The sequence below is a fragment of the Mastomys coucha genome, unplaced genomic scaffold (assembly GCF_008632895.1).
Source record: "Mastomys coucha isolate ucsf_1 unplaced genomic scaffold, UCSF_Mcou_1 pScaffold23, whole genome shotgun sequence".
NCBI classification, from domain to species: domain Eukaryota; kingdom Metazoa; phylum Chordata; class Mammalia; order Rodentia; family Muridae; genus Mastomys; species Mastomys coucha.
This window is the reverse complement of record NW_022196906.1, coordinates 40,078,771-40,103,238: the sequence shown is the minus strand read 5'-3', so window position 1 is coordinate 40,103,238 and position 24,468 is coordinate 40,078,771. Positions and strand designations below refer to the sequence as shown.

General features: G+C 42.2%; 1 protein-coding gene across 2 annotated transcripts in view; it reads right to left on the bottom strand.

The window, feature by feature from the left end:
* The window catches only part of Sik3 (SIK family kinase 3), a 223,149-nt gene that overhangs the window by 108,762 nt on the left and 89,919 nt on the right, over positions 1–24,468 (bottom strand). The gene's annotated exons all lie outside the window — the stretch shown is intronic.

Sequence of the window (24,468 nt, the reverse complement as noted above, 5' to 3'; positions counted from 1 at the left end):
AAAAAAAAAAAAAAAAAATCCTACAAACCCCAATACACTGCCTCAGAACAAGCCACCATGCAGCATACACTGGTTTTCTTCAGTCTGTGTAGCCAAGGAGGGTCTCAACTGCCACCTTTTTACTTCAGCCCCCAGAGTACTGAGATTATGTGAGTGACTCACCATGTAACACAGCACAGACATTTTAAAATGGAATGAAAGATGAAGGACTTTGTTTCAATCCACTAAGTCAAACTCCTGCATCCCCTCTCCCCCAAAATTTTGAGACAAGATCTCTCTACATAACCCTGGCTGACCTGGAACTAGCTCTGTAGACCAGGCTGGCCTTAAACTCACAGAGATCCTCCTACACCTCTGCCTCCTGAGTGGTGGGATTAAAGGTACATGTGTGCCACTGAGTCCAGTTTAATTCACTAAACTTCAACTTTCTTATCATCTCCAGAGAAATACTCAAAATACTTGTTTTGCTTCAAAAATGTTTCTGTATCTTAGATCAATCACTTAATCAACACATAAATCAATAATAGTAAAACATTTAGCTCAGAGCATGATGACTAAGTTAGCCATGCGTATGGCTGCCTGGCACAAAGGTGGACTTTATTTGCAGTTTTTTCAGGTATCAGAATGGAGTCTACAGGAGGAAAGGTACCAAGAGGCAGGCTTCAGAAGCCCAGTGCCCAGGACTCAGAGCCTGCTGGAGGAAATGTGCTCAATGCCTGGGTGTATCTCTAGCTCTAGGACCAATGAGCCCAGCTGTGACTTCCAGGACTTGGAATCTCCTATGAGACAGAGGATGAGCAGCTTCCACTCAGAGAGAAGCTCGGGGAAAGGAGACTTGGACAAAGAGGAGCAAGAGGGGGCTTTAAACACTGAAGAGCAAGATCACTAGCACCTACTGGCAACTCTGATCTGCAAGGCCCATGGGCATTTCTACTGGTCATTGTGCCGATTCACAGACATCACTCCACCAGCTGGCCTGGCGCCTGCACCTGCTTCTCCTGGGACTGCTCCCCAAACTGTACCATGGCAAACAGTGCCTCTTTATAGAATTCCTCCACACCATCAAATTGTGGTCTGCTCCTCGGGGTAGAGGAGACAAAGATTCCACAAAACACTGAAAGGTAGAGCTTTGCCCAGTACTGAATACAGGATCATAAGCAAAGACAAAAAAAAAAAAAAAAAAAAAAAAAAAAAAAAAAAAAAAAAAAAAAAGCCAGTTGCTTAAACTAAAAAGTACAGAATAGTTTCTTATTGGATAGCATAGAGCAGGTTATTTTAACTCCTGTAGCTCCTTCTCTGTAAAACGCGGGCATGGAAGCAGGAATTTCTCTAAATGGATGCTGAGAATTAACTATGGTCACACACACAACCTGCTTAAGTGTGTCTCGCCTGTGATAGACATACACGAGATCGGCACCATCCTAACCCCCATTTTCACACTCTATATAGCTTCAGGTAGCAACTACCTTCAATCTCAAAATATTAAATGGAAAATTACAAAAATAACAGATGCAGACTTTAAACTGCATGGCAGTCTACCAAGCTTGAGGAAATTGTATATAAGTAGTTCTGTCCGGCTAGGGCATGGATCGTCTCTCCACACAGCACATCCAATGCCGTATATGCTACCCTATTACTCAGTTATCAGGCTAGCTGCTCAGCATCGCTCTGCTCATGCTCAGTGACCCTTGTTTTACTGATCCAAGTCCCCCAAAGTACAAGAGCAGCCATGCTGGTAACTCTGCAGTCCCAGGTGTCACAGGGAAGTTGAGAGAGGCTTCATTCCTTCACCTTCTTAACTTTATTAGAAGGAGCCTGGGGCTGGTGAGATGGCTCAGCAGGTAAGAACACTGACTACTCTTCTGAGGTCCTGAGTTCAAATCCCAGCAACCACATGTGGGTCACAACCACCCATAATGAGATCTGATGCCCTCTTCTGGTGTGTCTGAAGTCAGCTACCGTGTACTTATGTATAATAATAAATAAATCTTAAAAAAAAAAAAAAAAAAAAAGAAGGAACCTGGCATGACGGTGCATGCCTGTAGTCCTGTACACTGTGGAGGTTCATGCAAGAAGATGTGTGTGGCCAGCCTGGGCTATAGCAAGTCTGCCTCAAGAAACCAACAACAGAAATGAAACAGAAATCATGAACTAGAGCTGCTAAGATCTACAGCTGGTTGGATGTCAAGATAAAGAGCATATTTCCATAACTTTTACTACAGTGTAGAGTTATAATTACTCTATTTTATTAGAAGAAGGAAGAAGAGAGGCTGCCACTATCTATGGCTCCAGGAACCCCCTCAGGGTCTTGAAAACTATCACTTACAGATAAGTAGGTGTGGGGGTGGAGGAAGGCTCTATTGCATATAGGTACTGATGTTCTTTCAACACTTTTGGAAGATGGTCTTAAACTTTGAGCATTCAATGGCATGGATTAGACTGGCTTCACTAAGCAACATAATTCTGAATCAAAAACATCAATTCATTGGTCAAAAGGGCAAGCCAGGGGCCAGAAGTAAAGTAACCAACAATTTGTGGGAGCATAAAGAACCTCCTGGCCTGTTGCCAGCTGATGTGTAACGAGCATGGAGGGAAGAGACCCGAGGGAAAATGAATTCCATTCAGCAAAGTCATCCTGAACCACAGGACAGAAACCACAGCAAGGCCCAACATGAGGCTGTGCCTAAGAGAGTACTGTGCGTTTCCCTGCCCCAACCCCCACTAAGGAGCCTCAGCCCTTAAAAGCCCTCAATGGCAAACCCAAGCTGTAAGCAGGAAAGGGAAGGGGTCTAAACAGCAGGAGGAGGAACAACAGAAAACAACAACAACAACAACAAAAACACGATGAGGTCAGAGAGCAGGGGCTGGCACGCAGCAGGATTATTTTGAGAACACCAGAACAGCATACTGAACATGGATTTTTTTTTTCACAGCTGCAGACTATATAACAAAAGCTGTAGCTTAAAGTACACACAGGCTCCTTTAAAAATTAATCATGCTATAGCATAAGTAAATCTGCAGGTAACTAGACAAACTTCCAAAGAGCATGTTTTGATTTTTAGGGACATGGGTGTTTTGTCTGGATGTATGTCTGTGGATGTGTGCCTGATGCTCTCAGAGGCCAGAAGAGGGAGTTGTATCCTCCATCATGAGAGTTACAAATGGTTGTGAGCTGTTCTGTGGGTGCTGGGAATTGAACCTGGGTCCTCAGGAAGAGCAGTCAGTGCACTTAACTTGTTAGCCATCTCTCTAGGCCCCCAGAGAGTAAGTTTTTGGACATGGGAGGGGGAAACCTGCAGGTCACACACTCACACAAGCACATGGAAACTATTAACAAGAAAGAAGCGGACACAGCGCATAGTCCTGTGTGTCCCATAGCCTGGTCTGTTCTCCAACAGAGTCCTTTTCCCTTGCAGATAATATGACTGTGTGAACTGACACTCTAACATTAATTAAACATGGCATCACATCAAATAGGTTGCTAAATAGATGCAGATTGTGAATGTTCTTAAAATTTTCCCTTCACAGGACACTTCCCTTCAACAAATTCTTTTTAAATTGGCATCTGGTAAGAAAGAAATTAAGTTCAACTCATGCCAAAGCCAGAGCTTTCCTACTCACTCTGGAGGGGAGGGGCCAGTACCCAGAGTTCTCACTTCTGAAAACCACAGAGGCTTTAACTCTTGCCTCAATTTTGCGACACAGTGGTACACACACAGAGTGAAGATGAAAACAGAGTTAGCAATTTCTTCCCCCGAAGGGATTCATTCGCTTACTTATTCTGACACAATATTCTGAGGAAAGACACAATGGCAGAACCAAACCAATGCACCAGGAGAAAAGTTCAGCTTCTAAGATCAAAACCAACCACAGTTCCCCAGCAAAAACCCCTGGTGGGGGTTTCAGTGAAACACTACAACAAATGCACAGCTTTAAAACAACAACAAAAAACTCCAAAAAGGGAAAGCAGTCTCTTCTCACAGGGAGAAGCGGGCATCCTTAAGGGGAAGAGTCGCTCCTCTCACTGAAAATGTCTTCATGCTAGTTCCACCATGGAAAGGTTTTAGCACACTGGACTCGAGTCTTAAACCTTAGGGAGGTAAGTTTCTGCCATTGAGTTTTCTCAGTGGATCCATGACTTTGTATTAACAGAAAGGCAATTTTTTGGTCTGTTTCTAGAACAAATTTTATCTCCTCTAGATTGTTCTCAGCTCACCTCTAGAATTACCCAATGGTCTAGATATGTCTAATCTTATACAGTAGCCACCAGCCATGAATGGTTACATATCATTTGAATGTAGCCAGTGCACACAATGGAGATACAAATATATATATGTATGTATGTATGTGTGTGTGTGTGTGTGTGTATAATTTATCACATTAGTATTACCAAAGGACTATAAGCTTACCAATTCCCTTTTCTATTGATTAGACATTGGCAATAAGAGTTTAAATAGAATATATTACTCAAAATTAACTCTCTCTACACCTTTTAACTTTTTAAAATGTGCATTACTGCCAAGCTTGGTGCTACTGGAGTACTGTTCCAACTACTTGAGAGGCTGAGGCAGGAGAACCACAATTCTATCGATAATTGGTAGGACTTTCAAAATAGAAGGGGAGGAGTAAAAAAATATGATTTATGACCCTCTTCTACTGGATAGCACTAGTCTAGATGATCCAACAGCTAGTTAATCAGCAGGAAATATTCTACTCAGTTTAACTACTGAGGACAAGTTTGCTGAGCATCGGTGGGCGAGGCCACACTGCCCCTCAGCAGCTCGGCTCCAGAGCTTCTGGAGACAGTGAAGTTGCAGCCTAAAGACGGCCTTCTCAAGCTTCCAGGTCTCAGGACTTAAACTACTGAGAGGAAGCCAGGCATAGTGAAGCACACCTGTAACCCCAGCACACAGAGGGCAGAGAGACAGGAAGATCATTGCAAGTTTAAGACCAGCCTGGACTACAGAATGCAAGAGGAAAAAAAAATTATTGACAAACTTCAAAGAAGCTTCAATATATGCATAATGTTTTGTCTCTATTCACTCAGAAATCAAATTAAAATCAGAGATTAAAGCCAACACCGGAAGCACGCACTCCCTTGACCATGGAACCAAAGTGCTTGTCACAGAACAGTACTTTCAGGCAATCTCCATTTTCTAATTGTGGAGGATAAGACTGAAAAGTAAAAATAAGAGCTTTTTATAAGGACATTTTAGCCTGGGGACCCACGGCAGAGTCTTAGAAACTATGGCATCCCCGGGTCCACTGAGACACGACAACTATAGCATCACCCTAGGCAGTGAATTGGTCCTCCTCTGAGGACTCCAAACAGATCCATCTTTAGGGAAACTTGAAAGCTGCTCACTTTTCCCCTAATTCTCTTAAAGGTCCAGTTTAGGGAATAGCTGTAAAAAGGGAACTGTAAAACCTTTCTGACCAGCCTTGATGAAGCAGAAACAAAGCTTTTCTCTTAAACCTAACAACCAAATAGAATGGCCATTGGGAAAACAAGTTTAAAGAAACTACAAACTTCATAAGCTGAAATCTTAGGCTAAACCTGTCAGGCACTAAGTGGCCATGATTAATACTGTGTCACATGGCCAGTCAGGGTATAGACTGGCCACACCTGGGACAAACCTAACCTCTGTATTCTAACTTCTTAACTGAAATCTATATTTTAGTTTCAAATGTACACAAGCTAAGTAAGTAAGGGGTAAAGTGAAGCTGGGCATCTGAATGGAGAAGGCTTCTTTTACACAACAGTCACACTGCTTCTCGGACACGGTACAGTGTCATGCCTAAGCTGGGATGCAAGAGTCTGAGCCAAGAAGACTCAGCATGGACCACACAGACGAGTCAGGCAGCATTCAAAGGACTACAAAGGAAGACATTAGCTATTATCTAAAACATCAACATTTTAAGGGTCCACAGCTCAACTCCCATTTTTCTGTACTTCTTTGGCCTGTCTGGGATGGTGAATGCAAAATAGTTTGTACATTTAGGATTTCTGCAGAGTAAAGAATGGAGAATTTACTCAAAATGGTCAAACATACAATAAAACATATTTCTGGAAGCAATTTTAAGTTAGAACATTGGTAGTTTATACATAATAACTGGAATCTGAAGCAAAGGAAAAATTGCTTTGTTGGTGATTGCTCACAACTCAAAGCATTGAAGGGAAAACTTCAAATGTGAAAAGTTAATGATGTCGCAGTTCCAGTAATTTCCATCTGGTTACCATTTACCAGTTCAGAAGGCAGAAGCCATACAAGTGTCTCTGTCATTACAGGTGACTTGCTCAGGCCCAGACATGAGTACACCACACAGTATGACCACACCAGTATTTACAAAGTGTCAGCAATGTAACACATGCATACAGAATGCTGATGTCTAGCAACCCTTTGTTCTGCAGCCTTAACACTTAAATGGACTGCACAAGAAGATACTTTAAAAAAAAAAAAAAATGGGCCAGAGCAAGGCCGGAGTGAGTGGGGGCTGGCAGAGGTCCTGAGGTCAATTCCCAGCAGCCACACACATGATTGCTCATGGCCATCTGTACAGCTACAGTGTACTCATACACATAAAATAAATAAAATAAATCTTAAAAAAAAAAAACCTGAGCCAGACAGCGGTGGTGCATGCCTTTAATCCTAGCACTTGGGAGGCAGAGGCAGGTGGATTTCTGAGTTCAAGGCCAGCCTGGTCTACAGAATGAGTTCTAGGGCAGCTAGGGCTACACAGAGAAACCCTGTCTCAAAAAGCCAAAAAACAAAAACAAAAACAAAAACAAAACAAACCCTGAGTGTAAGAAAAGATGGGGCTGACAATAAAAACGAAGGTCAGGTAAGAAGTACCAGAAAGCCACTTTCCATTTCCTTCCTGGTATTTACTTTAGATTAACAAGCAGTGGAGGTTTTAAAGGGAGAGATTTAGGCTGGCAGCAAAGGCTCAATACAAGGGCTGATGTCCTGGCTGATGGGGATTGGTGGTAGAGCTTGTTTAGTAGAAGCAGGCCTAACACAGAGAAGGGGAAAGGGGAGCTGAACAAGAGTGGGAAGCAAACAAAAGGTCCTTGGATGGAGTCCAGGGCCTCCTGCCTGTGAGGCAAGGGCTCTGCCACTGAGTCTGGCCCCCTGTCCAAGAGATCTTTGAAAAGAGAGGAAAAGTTAGAGATGGGGAAGTAGAGGGAAGGTCAACTTGAAATGATGTGACCAGGAAGTTCTAACAGTTCCAAGTGGCGGCCCAAGCAAGGTGTAGAAGAGAAGGATGTGGGAACAAAGGGTTGCAGTTAAGAAGACTCCAGAAAGGAAAGAAAAACAAGATGATGCTCTCAACCTAAAAAAGACTTTAACTGTCACAGTGGGACATAAGCTCAGAGAGAGTATCATTTAACCTAAAGAACAAAGAAGACAGATTAGATGTATAGAGAGCTAGGCAATGTGCTCTGAAATGAGGCCAGGAGGAGGCAGCAAGCTGCATGAAGTTCAAGATGGATGTTCTTAATGGAGCATACGCTGCTCGCTCCTGGAATGCCAACTCAGGTAAAAATAACAGAGACTCACCGAAGGGTGGTGCTCTTTCCAAGATGGCATTTGTCAAGAAGCCTGGGCACTGTTCAGCAAGTAAGATACAGCACCTAGAACTTGGAGTCTTAAAGTCCAGGGGAAAACTGCTTAACTAGACTGTCATGGTGTGACTTTCATTGTCATGCTGGACAGGTGGAGTCCTGTTAACCAAGCCATGGCAATGCTGTTCTTGGAGAATCAGACAGTGGTTCACCTGTGCCTGACACAGCCTGCATGCAAGGACAGGAGTCTCAGTGGGCCAAGACAACACAGTAACAGTAGACAAATCCTTTTCAATTCCTTTATTTGTTTGTTTGTTTGTTTTGTTTGTGTTTTCCAAGTATCCTCCTCATTTCTGAAGGTGGTAAAGCTGAATATTTTTGTCAAACCACACACTCCCCACCTGGTCTTTTGCAGCTCAGAAGAGAAAAGCTAGCCTCCTTGAGCCCACCAGGAGCAAAGCACCAACTGTCTAGGTAGGTTTTTATGCCATGGGTGCATACTACCACTTCAAGAACTCCATCAAAACCATAATGCTATGATAGCATTTTGCATCTCTCCCCCAAGGAGTTCAAAGGCCTCCTTAAATTTAGTAATCAAGTTTTTCAAGTAAACTAGATTTTGCTCCCATAACAAATGTTAGCATTTCATGTGGTAAATGGTGCCATTTATGCAACCAAAGTCAATCCCTAGAAAGCACAGGAAACATTAATTAATTTTCAATTTTCTTACATTTATTTTGCAGATAAGAAGGAAAACCTAGATGAAAACTCTTCCACAAAGAAAACTGCTAAGTGGTGCCAATGCTTTATGAGTTAGCCAGAAACACATGATAGGAAAACTGCTACATGAAATGAACTCGTAGTACAGGAGCTAACATCTCTAAGCTTTCTCTCAGCAGACCACATGTCTACCAAAGGCTGAGCACAACAGTGCTAAGTGACACTAACATTGAGAATTTCAGACAGCTGCTACAGTGGCACCAAAGACTTCACTTAAAGAGAATTATCATAAATGCATATTGATTGAATAAAATATTGAATATAGCAAGTAACAATGAGGTAAAAATTTAAAAACATCTACAATTTAAGAAAAAAATCAATTATATCATCTATTAGTTCTTCTTTATATTTTATGAAAATACCAGTTAGTTCATTGCCAAAGAAAACTACAACTTGCATTTATGTAGGTATTGTGGCACAAAAGGAACAGAGCACATGTAACATCATGAAAACAAGCTGGGAGGGGGCAGGGGAGGCAGATGGTTGAGCAGGTAGAGCACTTGTCTTGCAGAGGACCCTCACCCTGTTCCCAGCATCCATCTAGCTGATCACAATCATCTGTAATTCCAGGTCCAGGGGATAAAATGCCCTCAGAAACAAGGCACACAGACATTGGCTAGGAAACCTACTGTTTCTAGTGTCCAGAAATATATTCAATTAGTTAATTACTACAGAAACCAAGTGTGATGATACATTCTGTAATACTCACGGGGCTGATAGGGGAGAACTGAGTAAGTCTAAGGCCAGACAGGACCACACAGAGACCCTATTCAAAACTTCAAGCAAAGCCAGAAAAGGTGGCTCACACCTTTAATCTTATTCAGGACTCACAAGGCAGAGGCAATCTGATCTCTCTGGGTTCAAGGCCAGCCTGGTTACATAGTAAGTTTCTGGACAACAGGGCTACACAGTGAGAACTGACCTAAAAACAAAACCAACCAAACAAACAAACAAAAAACTTGTTGATAATAAAATCATAAATTAGGCTGGGCAGTGGTGGCACATGCCTTTAATCACAGCACTTGGGAGGCAGAGGCAGAGGCAGGTGGATTTCTGAGTTTGAGGCCAGCCTGGTCTCCAGAGTGAGTTCCAGGACAGCCAGGGCTACACAGAGAAACCCTATCTCAAAAAACAAAAATCATAAATTAGGTAAATAAACTAAGGTAGACAGAATTACAATTCCTAGACAGCTACAGCAATAACTAAATAGGATGACTACTCTTCTAATTGGTTCATTAATATGTATAAGGAATGGTGCATCTTTCTATCCCAACTACTTCTTAGAAAAAAACAATGATTTATTTATGCAATTGAACTTTTAAAAAATAAAGGGATAATTAACAATGAAAACAATTTTAAGTTTCTTTCACCCTCAGTTTTTAGAACCCATAGTGCCATGGGAAGCCAGCCAAATAGTTCCAGATCAGCAAACACGCAATGGTTTCATCAGCACCAAAACTATCAGTCTACAAGTGGCATGTGCAGGGAAAGTTCTGGTGTGTGGAGAGGGATAGACTACATTGGTTGGAACCCCGGAAGAGGAGAAGATGCAGGACGTTCTGGGGCTTGGATTCCTAAACCTCTGCTTTTGAACCAAAGGCTGAAGCAAGCTTGGGTTCTCTTTGTCCTCTGGTGCTGCCAAAGTCAGTTGGGTCTGTGTGTAATTACCCTGTTTCACATTACCATACAAAGGAAGGGTGTCTATGCATGAAGTCTTAACCAACAGCAGACAAGCAAAGACAGTGTCTCAGCTCCTGACCTAAAATTCAATCAATAAACTAAGAAAGTCTTGTTTGTTTCAAGATGAGAAATATAAAGATGCCTAATTTCTAAGGCTCCAGCCACTGAACTTGTGGCTTGGCATGTTCCCTAGTAAGGAAGGATGATATATAAAGAAAAAAATTCAGATTTACTGTATGGTTTTATGTGCATAGGTCTTCCGTATGCTGAAAGTTATGGCTATAAATCACCTTATTCCTAATGGGACAACAGCCAAACTCATACCCCACGAGAGAAATGGAGACCATAGCTACTGGCTGGCACCAGCAAGAAGCAATGGAACAGTGTTCTTCATCTCACACAGCCTGACCTTTCCAGTTTAGCCTGCTAAACATCACAGTGGTCCACATACAAGCATATTCCCAACTGTGATGTACCCTACAGAAAGCATGCACTTCCAGATTCTTCGGTCTATTCCACTTCCGTCTGCACCCAAACAGAACTGGACAGATGTTTTGCTATGTAAAAACTCTGGGGCCCAGATCAGAAAGCACAACAAAGCATGCAGTTGGTGCTGGGGAAAATGGTTATTGTGTATTCTGATCTGAATGCATGAGCTTAGGCTATGTACAGTTTCAAAAATGTGTCCTGTGCTGTCGAAGGAGAAAAAAAAAAAAAAATCAAACAAGGGACATGTGTCACACAAATCACACAGCAGGCTGTCCAATCTTCTGAGATCATTCTTCACTGTATACCAACAACATTCCAGGGTCATGATGTCATCTGCGGTTTCCTCTCAGGGTTTTAAAAGTTATTAGCTCTGGATACAAAACTTAAGAAAGCTCTAGCTTGTTAAACTCTCCAGCCTTGGACCTCTGTGTGCACAGACTCCCAAGAACTGGGGACTACTCTCTGAAAGAGAAGCCTACAGAAACTTCAAAAGGATCTTTTGGTAGCGAGTGTACATGTCTGCATCAAGTTTCCATCGCATGAGAGTTAGTATTTACTATGCTAATGAGACTCATCTGTACTGTATTTCATGTTATACCTAGTAATTATTTTTCTATTTTGTGTGTATGGGCGTTGTGTCTGCACACGTCTGTACATCACATGTAGTTCTGGTCAGAAGAGAACATCAGGTCCCCTGGAACTAGGGTAAAAAAAAAAAAAAAAAAAAAAAAAAAAAAAAAAAAAAAACAGATGGTTGTGAATGCCTCTGAAGAACACCCAGAGCTATTAACCTCTGAGCCATCCCTCCAGACCCGTGTTCATTTTCTTTATGCTAAAAACAAAATGATAGACAAGCCAGCTGTGGTGGTGTACAACTCTTAATTCCAGCACCTGGGAGTGTAGGCAAGAGGGTCCTAGGTTCAAGGTCATCCTTAGCTACACAGTAACTTAGGGGTCACCCTAGACTAAACAGTAAATTCCAGCCAAGCCAGAGCTGCAGAGTGAGACCCTGTTTCAAACCAACAAAATAAAAAAATAAGAATAAAAGGGGGAAAAAGAGAGGAGTAGACAGGGAGGGAAAAGAGGAAAGAAAGAAAAAGAAAAAACAAAAAGTCTATGGGACATTCAACTTAGCAAGCCACTGCCAACTTTATGGGTTAAGGCCAGAAGAGGCAGCCACAGCCTACTGTGTAGTTCAGATAACCTGACCCTAACCCACAAGCAGGAACACAGCTCCCTTATAGGTAAACCGGCATTCAGATAAGTCCATCATAGCCTAGAAATTAATAGATCTCAGTAGTGGGGTTAAGTTGTAAATCAACAAGACGCCTGATGTCTATCAGGACATAAGGATGTTGGTCACTGCTCACTGTGACTCCATCTGCTACATAAACATTTCTTCATATATGCCACAATCCAGAAACTATGCCTAAATTCATGATACTAAGAACCTTTTTTTCTCAAGTTCACATTTATTTAGGTCCGTAGTAAAGAGCAGCCACTGTTTACACACACACACATTATAACACAGTCCTGGTCAAACACAAGTCCAAATAAAAAGGTTACCACCTTCCTCTCAACAGACACTGAAGAACTTACTAGTAGGAACCCAGATCTAGTAACCCATATGCAAGTTTTAGGGGGAGAACAATCAGCCTATGACTCCAGTCCAGTGCCTGAGAAAGTTAAGGTCACAAGTGTCCTGAGCACTGGCAGCCACCTCCTGGAGCCACCAGTCATCCTGACCAGAGAAAAAGTGTTCATTTTATAAAAACATTTTAGATATATATAGTTTCATCTGTCCACTCTCCCCTCTTCTTGTCATTTTTAAAAATACATTGTAAATTTCCCCTCTGCAATGGTGAGCTAGCAGTCTCAGTGGCACTCATTGGGCAGAAAGAGAAAAGGGCCCCAGACTTGAGCTATGAGAACGAGCCTGGAATCCCAACTGCGAGGGTTGTTTCCTCCCTGTGTAATGCTTCCCTAAGGCTACTATGGAGCTGAACAGGTAAGGCGCCCACACAGTCGTCACACAGGCTGAACTTACTGCTCCCTGTTGCCAACACCGACACCACCATTATAATTACACACCTCCGTCTCTATCCATACCCTATTTTCTGGAAATTCCGAGGTTTGTCACTTCTGTTTTCTTTTTTGATTTATTTGAGATAAATTTCTAACTAGCTCTGAATGGTTTGGAACTCATGGCAATCCCCCTGCCTCAGCTGCTACACCACCAGCTCTTTACATTCTTTGAGCCATCTAGTCAACCTTAGGCCTCTAACTTTCAGAGATGACTCAGCTTTGTACGTAAAACTGAAAATCTACACCAAAAAAATCTGTCAATGCACGCACGCGTGTGTGTGTGTGTGTGTGTATGTGCGTGCATGCACATACTAAGATTCATCTTGTCTCTTTAAATCTGAGAAGTGGGCGTTTCCTCCCTCCTTGGCCAGTAATAAGTACCTGTAAGAATTAGTCACAAGCTATTGTTACTAGCTTCTGCCTTCCTCAAATGGAACAGCAATTTCCTAAGTTCATTACAGAGGAAGACAGTTGCTCCCATTTTGGGCAGGTAACTACCAACATTCATGCAACTACACAGTGTAGCTACTGGTTTGAACTGGATTTTTCTCCTCATCAAGCTCAAAAATCCACTTACCTTCAATAAAGATGAAAATTTCTTTTTAAAAAAATGGCTGACAGATGACAGAGAATTGTTTTTGATTGCCACTTAAAATCCACAGAAACAAATAACAGGCAGGTGACAGTGGCAGGAAGGGAAGACAGAACGTTTGATGGGAGGACAGTTTCTGTTTTGCAAGATGAGAAAACTTCTAGATGTTGATTGCACAGGGTTAATTTGCATTACATTTTGAAGTATATACTTAAACACAGTTAAGATAGGGCCAGCAAGACAGCTCAAACAAGTAAAAATGTCTGCCACCAAGCCTGACTCCAGCTGTTCACTCCCTGGAACCCATGTGAGGGAAGGAGACAGCTGTCTTAAGTTCCTGTCTACGCAGCAGGCCATTTTTCTACAGTAGCTTCCATCTTCCCAGCCACCCCTGACTTATCCAGTTGGATTTGTTCACACAAACTTCTATGTACTTGTCTTATGTCTTTATAAGAAGCAGCCCGTTCTGGAGGTTATAGTTAGGGATACAACTGAGCTGGTCAAAGATAATGAGTACAGCATCTGCCAGGTGTACCCAGCAGAAGAGACTCCTCGACAGCCCCACACTGCAGATGGAGTCAGACGCCAGCACACTGCATCCTTACTAGGACAGAGGTCTGCAGGAGAGTAAACACGGACAAGGAGCCTCTGACCGTCTCTAACAATGCTCTCCAAACAAAACCACTGCTGTTGGAAAAACCTTGCTTGACATGCAAATATTTATAAAAACTATGGTTTGGATAAAGACCGCCTATTTTTAGGAGAGAAAATACGCAATCAAACTAGCATAGCATAAACTAAAGCGCAGGGAGGAGATCCTTGTAACCATCTCAACCCAAACAAGAATCTGGACTTTTGAGTATGATTCTTAGAATGTTAAGAATCGTTCGAGGCCAGCCTGGGTTCCAGGACAGCCAGGGCTACACAGAGAAACCCTGTCTCAAAAAAAAAAAAAAAAAAAAAAAAAAAAAAAAAAAAAAAAAAAAAAAAAAAAGAATGTTAAGAATCTGTTCTATAACTGAGGATGCCAAAGAAGTATCAATGTATCAATAGATGTTCCACTGTACTCATTGGGCTCTCTATGGCTTAGGCAGGACAATTCTCACTAAACTTATAGAACACATTAAAAATATTACCTCAACACAGAGCCAGGAAGTATTCAAACCAGAAAGTTTCTTGGAAATAAGTCTCTTAAATCAGACGCCGTTACTTCAAGGATAACATGAACCATGAGACTAGAGGAACAAAGGCACAAAGCAAACCCAGCTCAGAGTAAATCATGAGATCCACCACACACAAAAATAATCAGTAATGCCGGGTGGTGGTGGTGCACACCTTTAATCCCAGCACTTGGGAGGCAGAGGCAGGCAGATTTCTGAATTCAAGGTCTACAGAGTGAGTTCCAGGACAGCCAGGACTACACAGAGAAACCCTGTCTCAAAAACAAACAAAAAACCAGTAATATCTCAATACACAACCATTAATATCAGAAGTGGGAGGAAAAGGGAACATTATAAAACTGAGGAAAGGCTAGGCTTACTGTAACACATCTCTAATACTAGCACTAGAGGGACCAAGGCAGGAGTATGACGAGTCTGAGGTCCCTCTGTGTTACAAAGATAGACCTTGTTTCAAATTGTCAACAGTATACAAAAAATATATGTCTGATGCTAAGTAACAATAAAACTTTAAAGGTTATGCATTAGGTAGCAGAAACAGCCATCTCAGATCAGGATAGGAGCTGGGACAGAGTGAAGCCAAAGGAGACAAGCAGTCATAAGGGATTGGAGTGTGGCGAAAACGACTGAGAGAATGCTGTGAGGGAGGAAGGCTTCCTGCTGCATGACACAGTGTCTGGGCAGCATGGTGCTGGGAACACAGGGCAGACAGAGGAGACTCTTCATCTGAACAGAAGAGGCTCAGGGACCTCAGCCTTTAAAGGCACTCCTGGTATAACCACCTTCCCCAAATATACCACCAGCTGGGGAATTCACTGAAGGAGCCTATGGCGGGGGCCTTCCAGAAATGAGCAGAGTTTTGCTTGGCACCCCCTTCCCTCAATACTACAAATGCTTCCATAGACACAATGAATTCAAAAACATTTGTCTATTTACTTTGTGTGTGTGTGTGTGTGTGTGTGTGTGTGTGTGTGTGTATAAGCATGTGCCACAGAGAAAGTGTCGAGGTCAAAAGACAAATCTGTCCTCTCCTTCCGTCATGTGGGACCTAGGGGTCAAACTCTAGTTGTCAGGCTTGGCAGCAGGTGCTTCAACATGCTGACTCATCTGGCTGGCTTGATGTGATTTTAAAAAACAGAAATGTCAGCATACTTCTTGAGTAAGTGGATGGATGGATAGATGGATAGATAGCCAGAGATAGCCAGACAGATAACATAATTTCAGATTGGCTTTGCTGCACATTGTCTACACTTTTTAACTTGGGAAAGAGAAGAGCCCAGAAGCCAGCTGTAGTACAGGCTTGGAATCTTAGCACCTGAGAGGCAGAAGCAGATATACATCTGAACTTAAGGCCAGCATAGGTCACATGAGAAACCTGTGGGGTGGTGGGAGGGAAACGGGATAAAGGGGAGGAAGGGGCTGAGGAGAGAGAAGAGAGAGGAGTAGGGAGAAGGGAGGGAAGGATTTGATGAGAAAAGGAGGGAAGGAGAGAGGGGCAGAGGGAGACGGAGAGAAGACAACTCTTTGTGATCAAAGCTCTATTATAACTGACCTACATAAGTTTCTTAGACTCTGAAAGTGGTTTCTCTTCTGTCCTATACTTCCATGTGGCAGACAGAAGCAGGCATTTAAGAAAACATGTCTATTCCTTTGGTTAATTCTAAAGCAGCAGTTGAAGGAGAAAAAATGCTCAAGGTGGAGATGGAGTGGGAGAGGGGCTGGACAGACGTCAGCAGACGCCGGGGGAGGCCACGTTGCCTAAGAAACCAAACAGTGCAGAATAGAAGGAAAAAATCATTAGTTGGAAAACCTGAAACACTTTGGAGGAGCACACTGCGATCCCTCAACCTGGAAGACACAAAAAGACGACCAATTATCACGACCAACAAAGGAACCCAGGGCACACTGACTGCCAACAACTGTTCCTTCTAAACTGCAGGACACACATGGAAATCAGAGTGGTCATGGGCAAATCACAAATCCAGGACTGATCTCTGACAGCATAAACTCAGAATTTGCACGTGAGCTTTGTGTATTACTTTCTGTAGGCAGCCTTCGTCTGCAAAGAATTTAAACAGGAACAATAACATGTTTAACAATATAAATATAAAAACCATTCTTGTTTATAATATGATCTTCAAATCAATAATGTCCTTAAGGGAAAAGAATGTTATCTTTCCTAAATAAATTATCTAGCTTCTGTCAAAATGTGATATATTTTGATAGTGTTACATACTTGCTTGTATGTAAAAATAAAACTAAAGAACAAGCCAAGCATGTTGGCTTGTGCCTGTACTACTGAGGCAGGAAGAATGTCAAGCCTGAGGCTAGCTTGATCACAGAGGGAGCTCCAAGCCACCATGAGATACAATGTAGACTCTTGTCTTGAAAAATAGATAGATGGATAGATAGATGGATAGATAGATAGATAGATAGATAGATAGATAGATAGATAGATAGATAAAAAATAAAATATCAAATGAGGAACATCATTTGTTTAGTAAGCACAGAAATAATCTTTTGATTCCCTACTAAGGCTTGATTATATGAGATAAACATAAAGAAAATACAATAAACTCTCTAGTATACATGTAATTTTATAATCAAGAAAATATTAGTAACTTTTGCAAATTTGCCCAAAACCAGTGATATAAAAAGGAACAAGTCAAACAGGACAAAAAAACATGGCATTCCTCCACCCTCATCAGAGAAAGACTAAACAAGGTGCAAGCTCTGCTCCTGATGCAGTTAAGGGAAGTATGCAAACAGAATGACAGTTTCCTTGGCCAGTACCAGGCCCACCAAGCAACTGTACAACTCTCTGAAGGGACCATGCTAAGGAAACCAGATTCTGAGGAAGCAGTCGGTAGTGACTGTTGCTAGTAAGCTGCCTCTTGGGGATAGCTTCCATTCTCAGCCTTTGGCTCTGTGCTTGACGTTAGCAGATAGTCCAGCAGTAGGCAAAGGTGTGCTGAGCAAGATACAGATTAGATCCTCAGCCAGCTCATCTGGGCTGTAATGGGCAAGCAGTCTGCTGGCTGGAAAAACCAGACAGAGGCCAGCAGAAGACACTGCCCATCAGACTGATTTCTGTGTGGTTATCATTCACTCAACAGACTCCACAAGCTCTGACTGCATCCCCACAACCAAGCACCTCATGCCACAGGACTGGAAAGCAAGTGCCTCACATTGCTTACAGTGGCACACACACACCTCAGAGAAGTGGAGGTCATATCCTACTGACAATGAACAATTTATTTACTAGTTGATATTGTTTTGATTTAGAATAGGTTTAAGGGGTTGGAGAGGGGGCTCAGCAGTTTTGAGTTGTTCTTGTTCTTGTGTGAGGCCAGCCGCGTCCAATTCCCAGGACACAGATGATGGCTCAGAGCCATCCTAATTCAAGTTCCAGGGAGTCTGATGTCCTCTTTTGATCTCCATAAGCACCAGGTATGAAAGTGGTGCACAGACATACATGCAGGCAAAATAGTCATGCATGTGAAGTAAAATGAATAGTTCTTTTTTAAAAATTAGTTTCAGTTAGCTCATATGTACACATGTATCTATATTCAACTAGATAAAATCTAAAATGACTAAAGTAAAATAAAAACAAAGAAGTTAATAACATTAGGGAAAAATAAGATATCGGTCCATTAAAATGAGAAAAGATCCTGCACTTTGTTTTCCTTTTCCAGAAATGGGCATGGGGTGGGGGTGGGGCGTTGTTTAGAGGGAATTTAGAAGAACAAAGATATCATCCCAGTGAGCAGAGCAGAAAGACTAGGGCTTAGAGGGGCACAAGTACACAAGTAAACCACGGATGGTGGAACATGCCTGCAGCCCTAGCACAGGAAGATGAGGCAGAAGGATTGCCACAAGTTTGAGGCCAATTTGACCTATATAACAAGTACCAAGTCACACAGGGCCACATAGCCAGACCTTATCCAGAAAGAAAGAAAGAAAGGAAGGAAGGAAGGGAGGGAGGGAGGGAGGGAGGGAGGGAGGGAGGGAGGGAGGGAGGGAGGGAGGAAGGAAGAAAGGAAGGAAGGAGAAAAGAAAGAGAAGAAAAGAGGAAAAAGAAAAAATTACATACAAGCTCAAGAACAGGGAAAAAAAAAAAAAGAACAGGGCTACAACATACCCTGCAATTCATGCTAGAGTGGAGCAATACACAAGTAGTACCAATCCAGGTTTTAGCATCATTTGTTACTACTGGTATGTACGTGTACATGCACGCACACACACACACACACATGCACACACTTCACTTGAGCTCTGCTGCACCCCAACTCTAATTCTTCCAAACACACTGTAATGTGTGCTTCCTCCCAGCTCAGAGCTAACCACTACCAAACAGGTTTCTACCTCTACCGGCCCATAGTCCTCCAGACAGATGCTTCTATTGTATGAGTTTGAGGTTTAACACATCAGTATGTCTTATCACATCAGAAAGAGCATAATTCTGTAAGGCAAGTTGGCTCTCTCAAGCATTCAGTTGAAAAAATACACTTAAGCTGAAGAAACCATTGGTAAAAAAAAAAATAGAATATAACAATCTATTCTTTGTGTACCTTTGTCTATTCATGTGTGGGGGAAGCTTGCATGTGCATATGCATATGCAGAAAACAGAGGGCAGTCTGGGTGTCATTCCTCAGGCATCTTTCGACCTTATTTTTAAGATAGTAAGTAACTCATTGGCCTAGAACTCACCAAACAGGGCAGGCTGGCTAGCCATCAAGCCCCAGGAATCCACCCATCTCCATCTCTCCATCACAAGTACACACCATTGCACTCCCTGCCTCTCAAAAAACATGGGCTCCGGGTTCCATTTTGGGTTCTCAAAGCCTTTAAACAACTGAACCATCCAGCCACCCTCTAGGAGTACATTACTAAAAGTCATCTCTCCATTCTTTGCTTTAGTGGTGTCTTCCCCAAATCCCACAAACTGGCCATGGCTAACATTACAAACTAAGGTAATGCTAGAATACCTTCACCCTCCCTTCCTAGCCTGCTTGCTAGGTCCGCAGCACAGTCTTCTCATACACAATTCACTCAAAGCTGAACACCAAACCATCATTTAGGGATTAGTCAGGGTTTCTATTCCTGCACAAACATCATGACCAAGAAGCAAGTTGGGGAGGAAAGGGTTTATTCGGCTTACTTCCATATTGCTACTTATCACCAAGGAAGTCAGGACTGGAACTCAAGCAGGTCAGGAAGAAGGAGCTGATGCAGAGGCCATGGAGGGATGTTCCTTACTGGCTTGCTTTCCCTGGCTTGCTCAGCTTGCTCTCTTATAGAACCCAAGACTTCCAGCCCAGGGATGGCACCACCCACAAGGGGCCCTACCCCCTTGATCACTAATTGAGAAAATGCCCCACAGCTGGATCTCATGGAGGCACTTCCCCAACTGAAACCCCCTTCTCTGTGATAACTCCAGCCTGTGTCAAGTTGACACACAAACCAGCCAGTACAGTGTTTGTTTGTTGTTGTTTTTATGTTTGGGACAGAGTCTTGCTATACAGCCCCCAGTGGCCTCAGAATTGTGCTCTTCATGGCTCAGGTGGCTGCCAAGTGCTTGGACTGTAGACATGAACCATGTCTGGCTCTGAAGTATTTTTATAAAGCTTTATATCTTATGTGCATGAGTGTTTTGCTTGCATGAATGTCTGTGCACCATGTGGGTGCCTGGTGCTTGTGGAGGCCAGATGAGAGTGCTGGGTCCCCTGAGACTGGACTAACAGATACTGTGAACCACCGATAAGTGCTGGGAATCAAACCCAAGTCCTCTACAAGTCTGTGAGCTCTAAATGATTGAGCTATGTCTCCAGCCCTGTATTGCTTTTTAAAGGTTTTTTGGATTTATTTATTTTATGGGATATATGTGTACCATGTGTATGTCTGGTACCCCTGAGGTCAGAAGAGGGTTTCAGATCACCTGATGATGGAGTTACAAACAACTGTGAGCTGTCATGTGGGTGCTGGGAGTTGAATCTGGGTCCTCTGCAAGAGCAGTGAGCAGTCTTGACTAGCAGTTCTCCAGTCCCAAGCTCTGTACTTTTTAAACTAGAAAGTAATATATCCATATTATAGAAAATTTATAAAATCCAATTTTTTTTTGAGACAGGGTTTCTCTGCGTAGCCCTGGCTATCCTGGAACCCACTCTGTAGACCAGGATGGCCTCGAACTCAGAAATCCACCTGCCTCTGCCTCCCAAGTGCTGGGATTAAAGGCATATGCCACCACCGCCGGACAAATCCACATCTTTTTTTTTCTTTTTTTTTTTTCTTTCTTTTTTTTTTTTTTTTTGGTTTTTCGAGACAGGGTTTCTCTGTATAGCCCTGGCTGTCCTGGAATTCACTCTGGAGACTAGGCTAGCTTTGAACTCAGAAATCCACCTGTCTCTGCCTCCCAAGTGCTGGGATTAAAGGCATGCGCCACCACCGCCTGGCAATCCACATCTTTTTAAAAGCATGAATTTTGCCATTCATACTATGTGGTCACAGAGACTTGAGTCAGCGGTCAGTCCACCTGGAGCATGGCTCCTCCCCATCATCCCAGCCTCTCCCAACAACGCCATGGAAACATGTGAAGCACCTAGCCCGGCCCTCTTGAAGATGTCTGTTCTTTCCCTATGTATGTATGTATATACGTATGTATGTATGTATTATGATGTATGTGTGTATGTATGTATGTATATATGATGATTCTACCCACACAAAACTGAAGCTATGCTGTCCACACATGCTATTACAGAGTGTGATTCTTACCACTAAAAACACATAGTTTAGCTTCCAAATCTTTAAACACTTCCCTGCAACATCATAAAAGCATTTCATGGTTTAACATTAACTATCCATGCCTAGCTGCTTTTCTTTCCTTTGTGCCTCTTTTCTAAAAGTTGTTGCAATAAATATTCTTACAGCTACATTCTTGTTTTGACCTATTTCAATTAGACAAACTCTCAGAAATAAAACTAAGAATAGAGATTATAGTCTTCAGGTTGTTGGCACATTTTAAAACATCACTACTAAATTAATTTATATTAAAAATACACCTTACTGGGCATATCCACAGGGTTAGTTTCCTAGCACAGGAGAGGACTGGAAATTTACCTGTACTCTGCAAAAGAAAAAAACAAAAACCAAGAAAACAAAAAAAGGAAGCCAGATATGATAGCTAACAATTACACTTCCAACACATGAGTTCATGAGTTCAAGACCAGTCATGGCTGGCCACTTCATGATGTTAGTCAAGTCAGAGCTATAGACCCAAGACCCTATACACATTAATGTTGTCTTTTTAAAAGTACAAGTCATCCCTTTGGCAAATAAAACAGTAAAATGTAGCTATAGCTGACTTTTATTGATTGTAAATGATGTGTAAATCAGGTACATTATCTAATATTAGATGTTTATAGTAAGTATGTACAATATCTAATTAGGAGTATGTTAAATATGTATTTTTTCACTGTTGCTAGAATTTTGAATCGGGCCACATTTGTCTCAATAGCCTAATCACTAAATATTTACAGTCTTACATAAAAAAAAAAAACAAAAAAAAAAACAAAAAAAAACACTCATAATGAAATGACATATTCTGCTATCTTGCTCCAAACTTAATATTGGTGTTAAATAAGAGCATGGCAGGTCAGGCTCCAGTAAAGAAGGCGTATACAGGCCACACCTTCTGATAAAGGCTGTCTGCTATTAGCTGTGTGTTATTAGTTTCTAAGTCGGCTCAACCCACCTGGGGTTTGTCTGTTTTTTAACTACTCTTAGTCTTCCCTTTCAAGATCCGTAAATGCATTTTAATGCACAGCTCTGTCGTGGAGCCAAGAAATAATAAAATAGGAGACTATCAACTCTCCTTAATGCTGTGAGAGAACTAAGACATTAATGATGAAGCATTGTATTAAAGTGACATGCTGTATAAAAGTAATATCCGATCCCATTAAGTTACAACTGATTCATCTCTTGTTCCTTACCCCCAACCAACCTGGAAGACAGAGAAGCTTTCAGGCTTAAGACTTTTTCTTCCCAACTTATCCAACTCATTCAGATATTGCTAAAGCCAGCTCCAAAATGATTACCTGGTTTTTAACGAATGCATTTCTTAATGTGCTCACTAATGCTAGCTAGCCAGTATAGCTGGGGGCAGATAACCAACTCGGTGAGATCACTGGTCAGACACCAAGTTATGGTAACACAAGGAAACCACAAGAGGTTGCTTAGCACCAGTTTCCAAAAGCATGCCCATAAAGAGAGCCAGAGGCACCTTCTCCAGAGAATTACAGGTGAGATCTCCCCACAAAACAGTGCCCACTGACTTTAACATAGCTCAAGTAAATGAGGCCCTAACCTATGTATGGGACTACTGCTATGTCTCTTCTGGAGTTCTACCTGGAGATGGAGGGAAGGTAGAACCTTTCTCCCTTCTGATGTTCATGACATTCAACTACACTGGTGTACAGATGTGTGTCCTAACTAACAATGTCCAGGTCATCATTCTATGTCTAAGGAGTGATTTATAACTGGCCATGTCTTCCCATCCTAGCTAACTATGCCCTTCTGTCTAGGAAATTTCTAGTGTATAACTTACCTTATTGCCAAGACTTTATCTTCATTTTCATGTGTTGTTCCCATACTGTCCCTACATTAATGATGATTCCTAGATTAATCAAAACTTCAATTCTGATCACTAATCTTCAATTAATCAAAACTTCAATTCTGATCACTAATCTTTCATATCCCTTCGATTTCGCAAGCCCCATCCTTCCCTAACTCTTTTCTCTGTATGAATTATACCAGATTTGTTGTCATAGTTCAACAGTGGTAACTCTTGCCCCACACAAAGACCGGGGCCAGTGAGTCAGCAAGCAAGGCTGACAACCTGAGTTCAAACCCCAGAGTCCATGGTAGAAAGAAAGAACTGAATCTTGAAAGTTATCCTCTGCCCTCCACATCTGTGCTCTGGTATACATTCACATGTATATGTACATACACACACATACATGAATATATACACACTGAGTTATTTTTATTTACAAATTTTATTAATTTAAATAATGATGGACAACTAACATAAGTATTCAAAACAATGTTAATTCTCTAATTCCTTCAGTGTTTGCTCTTCCATCCACCTCATTTTTCCTAGATAGGAATTCTATCCAGTAAATACTCCTCATCCTCACCAGAACCTTCCATACACTCTTCTCACTATCTCATTCATTATTTTTATGTGTATGTGAATATGCCTACTTGAGTTTATGTGTGCCATGTGCATGCAGGAGCCTGCACAGGCCAGAGATGATGCCAGATTCCCGGGAACAGGAGTTACAGTTGATTATGAACTACCATGTGGGTGCTAGCCACCAAACCTGAGTTCTTTGCAAGAGCAATATGTGCTCTTAACCACTGGGCCATCTCTAGCAGCTAGAGTCTAGCCCATCTCCTTCTCTAACTTTTCTCTACCTCCTGAAAGCCAAGTCTGTAAGAGTAGTTTAGTTATAGCCTTACCTAAGGTCCCCTCATCTTCTAGAATCTGGCTTCCTCTGCAACGCTCATAACAGACTCCTATAGACACTTGTCCACTCCACTCCCACCACAAGAGTTCTCCAGCAGTACCTGATGGCACACCCTGACCTCTTCCTGCTGCTCCCACCAAGCCTTCTCTTGTCACTGGGGAGCCTCCTTATTATCCACTTCTTTCCTAGTTCTCCTCCCACAGTCTGGGGGACGGGGTTCATGGATGGCCTAATATGCTCTCCCCCAGGTTAAACACTTTGCTCTCAAACTCCTTAGCAAAGCTTATAAAGTAACTGCCTAGCCCACAGTCTCACTCTCTTACCTATCCTTTCCTCCACAATCTAGCCACACAAGAACAGCAGGGTTTCCCTTCACCTCCTGGTGCCATACTCAGAAACAGCTGTCTCAACTCTCCAACCTCACCCCTCCATCCTATATAGCTGTGTGCGGTCAATTCTCCCTCACTTTCTTGCCTAAAATGGTTCTCTTGCTGTCTGGATTAAGACTCATGAGTTGTCTAAATGCACTTACAACGGGAACTGCCTCGGCTTGTCAAGTCCGTAAGGTCT